Source organism: Anabrus simplex, chromosome 7, assembly GCF_040414725.1.
Source record: "Anabrus simplex isolate iqAnaSimp1 chromosome 7, ASM4041472v1, whole genome shotgun sequence".
Classification (NCBI taxonomy): domain Eukaryota; kingdom Metazoa; phylum Arthropoda; class Insecta; order Orthoptera; family Tettigoniidae; genus Anabrus; species Anabrus simplex.
This window is the reverse complement of record NC_090271.1, coordinates 105750108-105765068: the sequence shown is the minus strand read 5'-3', so window position 1 is coordinate 105765068 and position 14961 is coordinate 105750108.

The window sequence follows — 14961 nt, the reverse complement described above, 5'->3', positions numbered from 1 at the left end:
AGAGTTCACCATCTATGGGGTGTTTGGTCTCCAAGTCACCCTCAACCGAGGAGACAATGGAGTCCGAAGCACTCATTGCTGTGGATGGTGATGATGAAAAATTTGAAAATGACAAAAACGGCAGAAAATGGAAGATAGTGGACTGAAAGGAGGGCAAGCAATTGTCCTAATTTCGTTGTGCTACCAATCCACACAATGGCACCATTGCAGTAGAACTGCAATAGTTATCACTGTCGACTAGCTGAAATATGTCAGCTGGTGACCGTCTCTGCGGCCTCCATAATCTGCTTACAGGAATCTCGTTTGAGACCTGGACACGACACAACTATGAGAGGATATTGTCTTTATTCTAGAGACAGAGTAGCTGTGGATAGTGCGGTGACTGGGGGCGTTTGTACCCTAGTTCACTGTGACATCTTCAGCGATGAAGTACTGCTCCATACTCAGCTAGATGCAGTTGCAGTTTGTGCTCTGTTGCCAGTAATGACAACAGTGTGCAATGTGTACATTTCACCAGACTATGAACTTGAAATGCATGCACTACAAGATCTGATCGCTCAGTTACCTCCTCCTTTCCTCATGCTGGGCAACGTGAATGCCCATAACACACTCTAGGGTTCTCCATCTTCCTGTGCTAGGGGGAGGATGCTTGAGTGATTGATCAACCTGTTCAATCTTTGCGTGCTTAATACAGGGGAACCGTCACATTTCAGTAGCGCACATGACACATTCTCACACCTGGATGTCACTTTGTGCAGCCATACGCTAGTTCCCCTACTTTGGTGGCAAGTACACGATGACCTCTGTGATAGTGACCACTTCCCGATAATTCTATCTCTCTTGAATCAACGACAGTCCGAAGTACCCAAGCACTGGTTATGTTGGTGGGCAAAATGGCCAGAATTTTTGAAACACGCAGTGATGGCCAACGATGGTATGCTGGAGTCTGTTGACAACCACGTTTCTTCCAATACTACTGGAATTCTAGCTGTTCCAGAGGAAACAATTCCTTCCTCATCTGGTATTCCTCGCTGGAAACAGGTCCCATGGTGGACTGACAAAATTGCAGCAGCTATACGTGATTGCCGACGGGCTTTTAAACATTATCGTTGAAATCCTACGATGGCCAATCGTATCACATTTAAACTACTGCATGCGAAGGCCCATTTTTTAATTCAAGAAAGTAAGAAAGCTACATGAGAAAAGTATGTGTCTTCCACGACAGCACATACTCCGTCATCACAAGTGTGGACAAAACTCTGCCATATTGTTGGAGTTCACAACATGCCCTCATTCCCCAGAATCTCCATTAATGGAGATATAGTTACGATTCCTTCAGCCATTGCAAACCACATCACATCAAATTTCACAGATACATCCAGCTCTGGGAGATACGATTCTGCATTTCTACCAGTCAAGCGTGAGGCAGTGGCTCACCATCTCTCCTTCGGCTCTAGTGTTTCGCATTCCTATAATGTGCCTTTCACGGAGTGGGAATTACGGAGTACACTCACGCTGTGCAGAGACACAGCTCCTGCACTGGACAAAATCCACAATCAAATTATTAAATATTTGAGTGATCGATGTCTCAAGGATATCATCACCCTATTCAACAGAATATGGAGTGAGGGAGTGTTTCCATCTCAATGGCATGAGGGAATTGTGATACCAGTTTCCAAGCCAGGTAAAGATCCAAAACTTCTGGATAGTTATAGGCCAATATGCCTTAAAAATGGCCTTTGTTAGCTATTTGAAATGATGGTTAACTGGCGTGTTGTGTGGGCCATGGAAAAGGAAGGCCTCATGTCTAACTACCAGTGTGGTTTTCATTCTCATCGGTCTGCCACTGATCATTTGGTCAGACTGGAGAGAGCCATTCAGGACGCCTTTCTCCGGAAGGAACACCTAGTTGCCATGTTTTTTGACCTGGAGAAAGCTTACTATATGATATGGGATTCCCTCCACTCTACACCAGTGGGGATTTCAGAGAAATCTGCCAATGTTTATTGAGAAATTCATGTCCCTCCGGCTCTTTCGAGTCCGAGTAGGGAATGAATTTTCTCAATATTATGTTCAAGAAAATGGAGTACCTCAGGGATCTGTACTGAGTGTCACGCAGTTTGCATTCACCATCAATGGCGTAGTTGCCACTGCTGGTCCGCAGTCGTTCCATTGCTGTATGTAGACAATTTAGCTCTACATTACAGCTCCAGAAGGGTGGTGTTTGCTGAGAGACAGCTACAGCAAGCAGTGGTAGATACCTGCAGATTCCTGGGTCTCCATTTTGATAAGAGACTAACGTGGCAGCTCCACATCCGTCAGTTGAAAGTTGCCTGCATGAAGAGACTTAACATGCTTAAGTTTCTCAGCAGCACTTTGTGGGGGGGGGCTGACGGTGTGATGCTACTACGTTTCTACACAGCAACGGTCCTCTCAGAATTGGGAACGTAGCAGTGATGGCATTAATTAAGGTACAGTCCCAACATTTGCCTGGTGTCAAAATGGAAAACCATGGAAAACTATCTTCAGGACTGCCGACTGAGGGATTTGAACCCTCTGTCTCTCGAATGCAAGCTCACAGCTGTGCGACCCTAACCGCATGGCCAACTCGTTCAGTCCTTGTCATTCTGTCCATAACTTTTACTGCTCTTGTTGTAGCAAGCTCCGTTCACACCACTGAGGCCTCAATTGATCAGTTGGTCTAGGACAACGATCACTCGAAACTGAAGTTCAATGTTCGTTTTTCCCCTCACTGTGTGGCAAACATTTAAGTGGTGGGCATCCATTGGATCTCGAAATGTACCATGCTTTGTCCTCTGTTGGTTCAAAGTCTAAGATGCTCGATCCTATGACTTCTGCCTATCTCAAGAGGTTCCTTCTCTAAGGCCCATCAAAAGTGCCTTAGAAAACATCTCCTCCCCAGGCAAATGCCTGGACTGTACCTTAATTAAGGCCATGGCCACTTCCTCCCATCGTCATCATAAGACCTATCTGTGTTGGTGTGATGTAAAGCCACTAACAAAAAAAAAAAAAAGTTGCCCTATAGCGATCTGATCCTAATAGCCTCTGCTCATTACTCAGATGTCAATGTCAACAGTTTGAGGGACTTGCTCACATCCTTGTTTGTGGTGCTTGATCTACGTCCATATTTCCAACCCTCTAGCTTGATGTTAAACATCCTTCTATGATTTTAGATGTTGTACCATATCTTGCCCTCTTGCTGAATCTGAAGCAGATTGGAATTTGTAAGTGTTCCTTCGCACTTGACCTCAAGCCAATAACATGGCACTGACATGTTTGAGCACCTTCAAACACCACAGGACTGAGCCAGGATTGAACTTGCCAACTTGAGCTTATGATGTTTTATAGTTTACACGATCATTGACAATATCGTACTTGGGAAAAGCTGACTCCATCATGTAGGGGTAGCGTGTCTGCCTCTTACCCTGAGGTTCAATTCCCAGGCAGGTCAGGAACTTTTACCTAGATCTGAGGGCTGGTTCAAGGTCCACTCAGCCTACGTGATTAGAATTGAGGAGCTATCTGGTGGTGAGATAGTGGCTCCGGTCTAGAAAGCTAAGAATAACGGCCAAGAGGATTCATTATGCTGACCACATGACACCTTGTAATCTGCAGGCCTTCGGGCTGAGCAGTGGTCGCTTGGTAGGGCAAGGCCCTTCAGGGCTGTAGTGCCATGGGGTTAGTTAGTTACTTGAAAAATGTCAGGGATTATTGACATTTTATTTAAAACTAGCTAACTGTACCCGTGCTTCGCTACAGTATTCTACACTGTATACAGATATCAAGTAAATTACTGTACATGCAGTGAATAAGACTTTTTTAAATTGCATGCCTCTTAGCATTATCCAGAAACAGCAGGGGGAGCTTCCCATACGTTGTTTGCAATGTAAAGTGCAAGTTGTGGAGTTGTGATCATAACAGAAGGCTCACTTGCTTACTACCATTCACAATCGAGTAGGAACATTTTCATTATAATGGGAGGCCCCGTTACCTAATGCGTGACCACCGTCGATTTTAAGGAGTTTTTGTTACAATGGCAGGTGCTCTTTCCTACTTCCAGACAGATTAAAGTTGAGGAGTTGTTATTATAATAGCAGGCACCTTCCCTAGTGCCAGTCAAAATTGAGTTGTGCTGCTATCATTATAATGACAGGCCCCTTTTCTTAATGACAGTCACACCGAGTTGGTGAGTTTACATTATAATAGCAAGGCCACTATGCCTAATGCCAGTCACATTTTAGATGGGTAAATTTGTTTATAATGGCGGGCACGCATGCCTACTCCCTAACACAATCGGTTAGGGGAGTTTTGAACAAAATTGCACGCTCCCTTGACTTCTGTCAAGTCAAATCGAGAAGGGAATTATTAATTACAATGGTAGTCCCTCCTCACTAATGCTAGTAAGAAAGGAGTTGGAGAAGGATTGCATTCCTACTGCCAGTCAAAGTCGATGTGGAGAGTAATGATTACAATAGCAGGCGCCCTCCTGCTGAGAGTCACTATTGATGTAAAATATTAATAATAATGGCAAACACACCATTTCCACATTGCTACAAATCGACTTCAATGAATATACAGTATATAGCTCGACATACATGCATGTTTACAATATTGCAAACCTTCATTTACAGATTAACTGTTGCTAAACGATACATCATATCGACGAATGGATTGTACCATAAGACGCCTCATTTAGCAGTCTAAATGGCTGGTCTTAAGATATATCCTCCTATCTCATCTATTTATGGGTAAAATTGAGTTAGAAATGTTGAATAGGGTGAAATTTAGGTAAGGTTTTCTCACAGTGCATTACCCTCGGGTAAATATGACAGCTACAAACATAGAATTTGGCTCACGTATGGATACTGGGTGGGCCGATGTCCATGCAGAATTAGGTGATTCTGTATTTCATATAAGTGATTCAAACTACAAATTATACGTATACAAAGAGCAAAATGTCAGGTATAATCGAGAAAAAGAGACAAATCTAACATATAAGGAATGGAGATATGATGAAACGTCATAGGACCAAAATTGTAGATCGCTCAAAATTGAACCAAGATTGTGCCATCCTTTTTGTGATATGACTTACTGTTTAGCCAACAAATACCTCAAGAAGAATGTCTGCACAGTTATTAAAATTCCGTCCATATTTAGATATTTTTCGTGGGTAAAAGATGAAAAATTTGAACATCTTGGAATTTTACCATCGGTTACAGGCTAAAATTTCAACGAGTAACAAGAACTCGGACGTGAATTGTTCAAACCTTATTGGCATCGTTGTTCAAGCATCGTCCTTTGTATACTTGTTTCAGTTGCTGTTTTCATATTTACGTTTTGCACATCTGATTGGGAAGTTAAGGGGAACACGCTAACTGTACACTGCCTGGCTGCTTGCGCAGCTCGTTACAGCCTGGTTGGTTCACATCCGCTGCTTCGCTCCTCCCTATCTCTCCGCCACACCCCGATACTCCCGCGGCACTTCTAATTTTACGACTATTCATTTGTTCAATTTTGGCATTTAAATTTGCACTGGGCACATGCAGTTTTCACCTTAGCATTCTACTGCCTCTCATGAATATTCCTACCAAATTTCAACCAAATCCGACTGTAACACATGTATGTGTTCCCTCGTAAGAATGTAAAGTTATTTTTTCAATGCTATGAAGCTTTTATTTTCTTCAGAATTGGCAGCATTGCAGATTTAGACTGTCTGATTAGCCATTTTGTTTATCCAATTAGTGTTTTTCATTACTTCCAGTTCCTTATTCTTATGATTTTAAGTGTTATCTGATTACTTTATATCATAGTGATAATTCAACTGTTCTTAGTTGATAATAAATAATATTCAGTGTTTAAATAGAATTTCAGCCATCAGTATCCTGACTATTGAAGACAGGACAAACTTAAAAGTAGAAAAGAAAACAATGCTGTGTTGAATTCCTGAAGTGAAAACTCATGTCCCTGGCTTTGATTTCACGGAAAACTAGAGGTTCTGTGGCAATGATCATGACATCAACAGTCAATAACTCTATAAGCTTGCTTAGAGAAAAGGAACTGGTTAAGTACCTACTTTGACCAAATGGAAAGGGAACAACAGAGTAAAAAATTTTCATAAAAAATGAGAAAGCTAGGCAGAAGGACAGTATCACAGTTAAACTTGTACTTTTTTCATTTTTAAATTTGCTTTACATTACACCAACACAGATATGTCTTATGGCGACACTGAGATAGGAGAAGGCTAGGAGCAGGAAGGAAGCGACCATGGTCTTAATTAAGGTAGAGCCCCAGCATTTGCATGGTGTAAAAATTAACCACCGAAAAACCATTTTCAGGACTTCTGACAGTGGGGTTTGAATCTCCTGAATGCAAGCTGATAGCTAGGTGATCCAAACCGTGCAGCCATTCATTCAGTTCTTGCATTTATCCCTTGTATATGTTTCCATTCTCATCCTTAACATAACTTCTATGGTTTTTAGTCTGTTGAACACAAGATATATAAGGGGCAGTCAAATTAAAACTGAACACCCGCCATAACAAACATTCCTGCAAAAGGTGGCAACACCGTTGTTACATATCGATACTGCCATCGCTGTGGTAGGAGAACTGTATAGTGACAACTCACAGGTGCAAACAGTTGTTGGGTTATGTCTTTGTTGGTGCGCAGATTGGTCTAATGTGTTCATCCAGCTGTAGAATTGGAGGCAAGCAAAGAAAAGCAGAGAAGTGTGGTTCATTTTCTGGTGGCCGAGGATGCTCGAGTTTGAAAAACTCCTCATCGCATGTCTGCTGTATATGGCGAACACTACGTGCCCATGACGAGTATGCACGATTGGCAAAGAAGATTCAGAGAAGGGAGCACATCATTGCAAAACGATGCGTGTCCAGGACAGGCCCATTGAGCCATTATTCCTATGCTTCAGCAATTTGGTTTGGAAACATTTCAAAATCCTCGATACATCCCCGCTCTTTCACCTTGTGATTTTCACATTTTTGGCGACCTGAAGAAAGACATTCATGGAGGTGGTTTTATTCGAACGACGAAGTGCAGGAATGGATCTGTCAGCAACTTACCTCTTTCTAAAAAACTGGAATTGATTGTCTCCCAGTGGGATACATGTATTAACACTTTTGGTAATTACTTTTGAATAAAACCATTCCATGGTCACACTGTAGCGGGTGTTCAGTTTTCATTTGACTGCTCCTTATATATTTATGAAAACACCTGGCACATACTGCAACTGAAAAATAAAACAGTTTATTAATAACAGAATGACATGTTACATTCTATAAGAATATCCTCAGATTTTTCAGGTATGTAGACCTATTGTGTTTTCATAAACTTGTATCTGAAAAGCTCTATTAACTAAGATGACTGAAAAATCTGGTTTCCACCTTAACAAATTCTCCTCCTTGGCATTTTGTTTTTGATGAACAAAATACAACAACTGCAACAAAATTTCATAAAAAAGGTAAATGTTATACTATTAACATTCAGCCATCATTTTGACTTCTTTTGTTACAGATTGAAATAAAGATCAACAATGCAAGCAGAACAACAGGCTTTCAAAACGAGAATGGATCCTCCTCAACCTAGTCCAGTATTTGCTCGAGGAGGAAATACGGGCACACTGTCATTCCTTCCCACAAGTTTCCATGCTTGGCTTAAAAGTGAAAAAGAAATTCCAAACATTCGGAAAACACCTCTTACAGAAGTTTACAAGTATGATATCAAATAATGGCATTGTCATTTAGTTTGTGTTTCCCCACAGCTTCAAGCATTTGTCCAAGATTCAAGAATGACATTGTCATTGTTGTTGTATTCTGTAAAGGGTTTGGTTATGGTCAACAACCCTATGAACTTTGTAAGTGTGATGTGAACGTGGTGCTGCATGTAATTGTATATAACTAGGGCTTGGATTGGAGAGGGAGATATTATAGTTTATGTGTTATCATTTCAATATTCAGTTGAGTTTAACCTTCCATTAGGCACATGGATGACACCTGTCATCCAGTGTTTGTATCAGTGGTGGTTTCTTCCATAGAGCATTGGAGCAATGAACCTCAATTCTCTGTGCTTGTACATTATTCTATTTATTGAATCCCCTGGCCAGGAAAACATTTGAAATACACACCCAAGCAACTTGTGATATGGGACTGTTCCCAGCACACAGTAGTAAATACACAGGAGCATATCTGAGACTGCACTCCCACAGATGTGCATCAGTTTGTGGGTTGGGGGTTGAGCAGAGACTACAGGAGGTGCTGAATGGCAGGCAAGGGGATATGGGAGGTAAGACGTGAGCTTGAGCAGAGCCGTGTTGAATATCAGGATACGGAGTGTGCATAGAAGCTTTGTTATGCACCAAGCCAAAGAGAGTTCCATGTTGTAAGGTTCCTTCTGGCTGCTATTGGTTTTAATCAGGTAAACCAACTGCTAAAGCAATTTTTTAAATAACAGATGACGTATTTAGTTATAATAATGCTACGACATTAAATGCAGCAAAGCTAAATAAACTATTATGAAGGCAATAATATTTACTAGATAAAGCAGGGTAATAAAATGCCACATGGTGTACATTGCCTTGTTTATAGTGCTGAAAGAGAAATCACTACTCCTACTGTGTATTGTCCAAAACAAAGAGTTCAGATGGTACAAGCAAGCTCATGTTCCCGTTATCTTAACAGCCAAAGAAGAGCAAAATAATTACATTTTTATGAGCTATTCTCATGTATAAGAAGAAAATAGCCATGATGAATGAATGCACTGTCTCTACTACACATTAGATTTATATCAGGAGTCTGGTACAGGTACGTAAATGAAATAAAAATTAAAATAATTTGTATTAAACTTATAATGGGCATGTTCAAATGACAAAATAAAATAATTTATTGATTTAAATACTGATTTCTAAATGCATACAGAAAGTATGGAAGGAATTTCCCATTTGTTACCTTGAAAAAGCGTGTGAAGTTTAACCTTTTATTGAGCAAAATATACTTAAAACAGTACTGGAAATTCTATATATGAAAGCAGATTTTTGATCTGGGTATGGTGCTGTACACCATCAATTTTTGCTTCAAAATAACTTAGAGACCATATTTAATGAATTAATAAAATTACAGAAAATCATTATAACAGTGCCGATGAACATCGGAAATTGAACGTTGTTTTTCAACGTTGAAGAGGAAAAAGATTTTCTTATATAGTTCAATTAGTGAGGAATGCAATGCTCTTGTTTGAGAAGGTATTAGGGATATGGAGGGTTTTAATGAATCTGTCATAGACAAATTTGCTGCAATGAAAGAGAAAAGAATGGACTTCATGTACAAGCAGTCTACATAGGTGAGTGTATAATTTCTTGAAATTAATGTCGCATGATTTATAATGTAGTTTTGTAGTTTTCTCGAGGAGATCCATAAGCTGTATTTTGATTTCCAATATTAAACCCCCAGAGTCGAGAGCCACCAAACGTCACTGGTTTACATTCTGTTTCATGAACAATCTAATATTTTGGGTAACTGATATCCTGTTTTACAAGTCATTTATTAACTGTAGTTTATCAAATTATCAATAAACAAAGCTCATTGTAGAAAAAGATAACTGAAAAAATACAATACAATACAATCCAATTTCTTTGAAATCTTACAAAGTGTTCCTATGTAGATTAGTTTCCTCTTATGTAGTGAAGTCTTTGCCCCAGTATTGCAGATCAGTATTGATTGATTGTTTATAAATTACAAGATAGGATAAGATATGATTTTCTTTTTAGCTCACAAAACCAAACCGAACCCCATGGCTAGAGCCCTGCATGGATATCTGCCAAGTTAATGTCTTGGCAGATACAAACTGTATGGCAGTACGGATAATTTTGCTTATAATTTCTAAATAATGACGTTTATTGATTTCCACTCAGGTATACTCCTATTTTTGCTTCTGGTTAGGCGACCCTTGAAACTGATATGGGAGAATAGTGATATATAAAGAGCATTGAGACCATAAAGCTAAAAATATGACCTAAGCCCAGCTGGCTCCTGTCCTCAATCAATGGAAGTAAGGAACAAAGGTCAATACGTCGGTAGTTTTCGCAAGAGGAAGTCCCTCATGAACCTGTGACTATAGGGGTTCTGGACCAGGTGTCAGGCCTATTGTATTATGTTAACAGATCTATCTGTTTCAATACCTTGAGTGTAATATACTGTATTTAAATATTTACAGTATCCGTGGATATGCATTTTGCGGATGCGGGTGCAGATGAAGGACGTGCGGATGTGGATATTATTTTGTATATCCGCGCAGGGCTCTACCCAAGGCACAACAGCCCCGAAGGGCCATGTCCTACCAAGTGACCGCTGCTCAGCCTGAAGACCTGCAGATAATTATATTGTTACAGTCATACACAAACGTTTGTCCCAAGTATGAGCCTGTACTCAAGAGATCATTTAAATAAAATAAACAAATATACTTGTGATGCACTTCAGTAACTTTTGACAGACATATATAATTTTGAAATCTGAGTAAAATGTCTCCAGAACGGTTGACACATGTATCATTCAGGTGATCAGGACATATCCATTTTTGGCATTTTGCACACAATCTTCTCGTCATCTTGTTCTTGCTTCTTCCACACTCATAAGAGCGGCCTCTACTCTATCCTCATATCATTCACTGAGTGGCACAAGAGGTGTAATACGAGGAAGTAACTACACTCACCTCCTGATCTCGGAGGGAATGAGAGGAATTCCTGGTCTCCTTACAATCTGTGGCTTTATCAACTTTCAAGCAACATTTTGTATACAATCTGTTCTGTTCAACTTTTCATTGACATGGTGGGCTTTATAAATGCATTGCATGTTTGTGGCAGGTCATAAAATATAATCATTGACCAACGTATTATGTTTCTGGCTACGTTATTTTGTTGAGAGATTAAGTCCACTAGATCGACTCCACCTTTGGTCATATTATAGAATGGTATTATTACCAGTTTTCTATCGTGATCTGTTTCTTCATCTATTGCACTGTCATGCTGCATTGTTGATAATAATATGATAACTTCGTTCTTTTTTCGGGAGTAAACATGAGAACCCAAAGAGAGAAGATTTTTCTTGTCTTTCTTTTTTTGGGGGGGGGGGGTAAGAGACCTGCAGGGATTTCTCTCTTGTTCTTACAAAGTGTTCCTATGTAGATTAGTTTCCTCTTATGTAGTGAAGTCTTTGCCCCAGTTACATTACAATTTGTCTTACTGATGATCTCATCCAGTCACAATACAACATCTTCAGGTTGAGTACTAACAAACACTTCAAGATTCATGGTATAAGCTCATTTTTTACTTTCACTCCATATTTTGCTGGCTTACTTGGAATGAATTGATCCTCTGTGGCTCAGACGGCAGAGTCTCGGCCTCTCAACGCATAATCACTTTACAGATGCAGTCTGTGGGGGGGGGGGGGGAAGCCACTGAGAGAATGGTGCAAAGAGATTAAATTTTGTAATAAATTACAGTTTCATGTTTGGAGTGTGGATGACAATAGTCATCCTGGTAAATAAAATGGCACATGACAATGACAATTCCATAGACCCAACATTGAAATTTGAATGAGTAGTTCAATCTTCATCCAAGAGGCAGGCCTACACAAAGCTGCATATGTACAATTGCACTCAGCTTTAAATAACAGTTATGACAAAGAGGCTGGATGACACCTGCCATCCATGTGAGTAAAAGAAGGTTAAGGGCATATTCACAGGAATAAGCTGCAAGTAATGTTTTGGCTTAAGGTTTAATACACCTCATCCCAGTTCCTATTACCAGCTTAAATTTATGATAAATCTAGGAATAGAAATCAGATCATGTGGGTGGCAACCTATTATGATAATCAAAGGCTATGGCAGCAGAGTGAAGGAGGTGGGTTATCTGTCTTTCCATTTATTTGTTTATTTTATTTAAATGATCTCATGAGTACAGGCTCATACTTGGGGCAAACATTTGTATATGACTGTGGCAGTATACTGTAATTATATTGGTAGTTAATCCTTTTTCTTTAGGTACTTTGATTGCGCAGGGTACTGGTGATCAGTAACAAGATATTTTTTTTTAGCCCATAAAACCAAACCAAACCCCACGGCACAACAGCCCTGAAAGGCCATGTCCTACCAAGTGACCGCTGCTCAACCCAAAGACCAACAGATACGAGTTGTCATGTGGTCAGCACAACAAATCCTCTCGACCATTATTCTTGGCTTTCTACACCAGGGCAGCTGTCTCACCATCATATAGCACATCAATTGTTTTCACATAGGTTGAAAAGACCTTGAACCAGCCCTAGCATCCAGGCAAAAATCTTTGACCCGGCCAAGAATCGAGCTGGGGGCCTCCAAGTAGCAGGTGGTCTTACTACTCCTACCTAGACTACATGCAAGCTGTTATTATTAATAATATTTCTTATTACTATACCTACTCTTGTGCTGGTAGATGATTACTCTTAAATAGTTAGTTAGTTGCTATTTGCTTTACGTCGCACCAACACAGATATGTCTCATGGCGATGATGGGATAGGAAAGGCCTAGGAATTAGAAGGAAACGGCCGTGGCCTTAATTAAGGTACAGCCCCGGCATTTGCCTGGTGTGAAAATTGGAAACCATGGAAAACCATCTTCTGGGCTGCCGACAGTGGGGCTCGAACCCACTATCTCCCGATTACTGGATACTGGCCGCTTTTAAGCGACTGCAGCTATCGAGCTCGGTACTCTTAAATATAACTACAGCTTTGATTTCCTTATCAGAGTTGAAATATAGGGAGCCAGTTTAATTTTAACAGTGGGTGTATTTGTTTCCAAAGATTAGATTTTAAATATGTGCTGCTTGGCGAAAACCAACTACCTCATGACTACAAGCATTTGTTTGTGGTAAAAATGTTTGCCTAATTTAGTAATTTAAAAAAGTTACTTCAGTATAATTTTTGCTATTTTTATTTTATATCATCAATAGTCTATATATTAAAAGAATTGTAGCAGATTTACTAAAAACAGCTTTGGCAAATCCGTCCGTCTGTTCTACTGGACCGATTTGCTTCATTTCTATTGTACTCTTTCGGGAATTACTGCCGGTGAATCATGAGATGTTAACAACTCTCTAAGTTCAGCCACCTTGGAGTAATCATGAAATCAAATCATTAAATGATCACTCCAATAATAGCAAGCAAAGGCTTACACTAACCCACAATACATCCTGTTTTTAGCGGGTTGCTTAGTAACTAACACTTTCATTAATATTGATATGTGTGATTTTCATCCTTAGTAACGTGATTGCATAGAGCTATGTTTGATTACTACCTGTCAAGCCAGAGAGTATACACCTCCTCTGATGATGGAAAAATACTATTCTATGCTAGATACTCTTTGCTTCAATGACCTTCCCCAGCTTTTGAATATACTCAACAGATGGCAGAAGGTTCCTAATAACTTACATGCTGCTAAGAGGAAACAGTGTAGACGGGAAGGTATCAAGTTGACTAGCTTTCTATATGACCATTTATAAAGCACAGAGACAAACTGTTGAAAAAGTCGGCAGTCTAATTACCTGAACCAGTATCAGCCACAGCCAATTGTATGTTGCACTATCTCGGGCAAATTTTTTTTTTTTTTTTTTTTTTAATGTTAAGTTCCAGATACGACTGAATGGTCAAAGCACAGAAAATATTGTATAGCAATAAGTGTTATAAACTACATTACATTACATTAAATGTTCATAAAACTATTGAAAAGGCAGGCAAAACAATATGACTGTAGAGTAAACTCGTGTCCTCATCCCGAGGTGGTGCAGCTCTTTTCAGGCACACCCCCATTGGAGGTGAACTGCATGTACCATTTCAACCACATACCAGCCCTCCTGCCATTCGTAAATTTCTGGCAATACCGGGAATCGAAACTGGGCCCCTGAGGACGGCAGCTAATGACACTAACCGTTACGCTACGGAGGCGGACAATATGACTGTGAGAGGCAGTTATCTGATCTAGTTTCACTAAATTTTATTTCTACTTTTCAGCAATAAAAGCTAAACCAAATGATAATATCAATAGTATATTTACAGTAAAACACCACATTTTATTTTTACATATGGTAAAGGGGGCTAAGAGTACGCACTATATACAAAATCACTTATACATTTTTAATGCTTGAAATAATAATAATGTACATTTGACTTAATATACATTGTCTATCAGCCTACATATATACAGTAATAAAGTGTGATTAACATTGGACAAAAATCATAAAATCAGAAAAATAATGAAATATGCATTTGCGTACTCTTGGCAGAACAGTCGGGTAAGAGTACGCGATGAATCCGTCTTAAGAGTTCGCCTTAAGAAATCATCTAAGCGCAATGTTCACACATGAAAGCACGGATCCCTTCATAACCAGAGCATTCCTCATGCCACCACTGATCACAAAAATAACACTTGAACCATTCCTCAGCGAAATTTTCACCACAGCCAGAGTAATAAGTTTCTTCCTCCTCTCTCGATGTAATTCGCTTTTCATTACCCTCTGCTGTTCTTGATTTTGACTGTTGAGAACTTGTTGGTTTATCGCTGCTACTTCGCTTTGAATATTGCAGAGTTCTTTTTGTTTTTATCTGACTCTTTTCCATTGCTGCTGTTAATTTTGTCTCGAGCTCTTTCTTGTAGCGGAAATCAGAAAGAATTTCAGACCTTAGACCTAAGGCTCTTCTTTTCTTTGTTGACTCGTCCGCTCATTTAGGCAGGGGGTACAAAGACCGCACACTAACCCACTCTGTGACTTCTTCAGAGTTTTGATGACCAGGAACTGTAGGTGGTGATGTCTGAGTTTGAACAGAAATCCTATCTAGTGAGCTACGTGGTGGAGAAGTCGACTGTTGAGGTGCAGTCTCGGGCTGTTTTGGCGTAACATTTTGCGACGA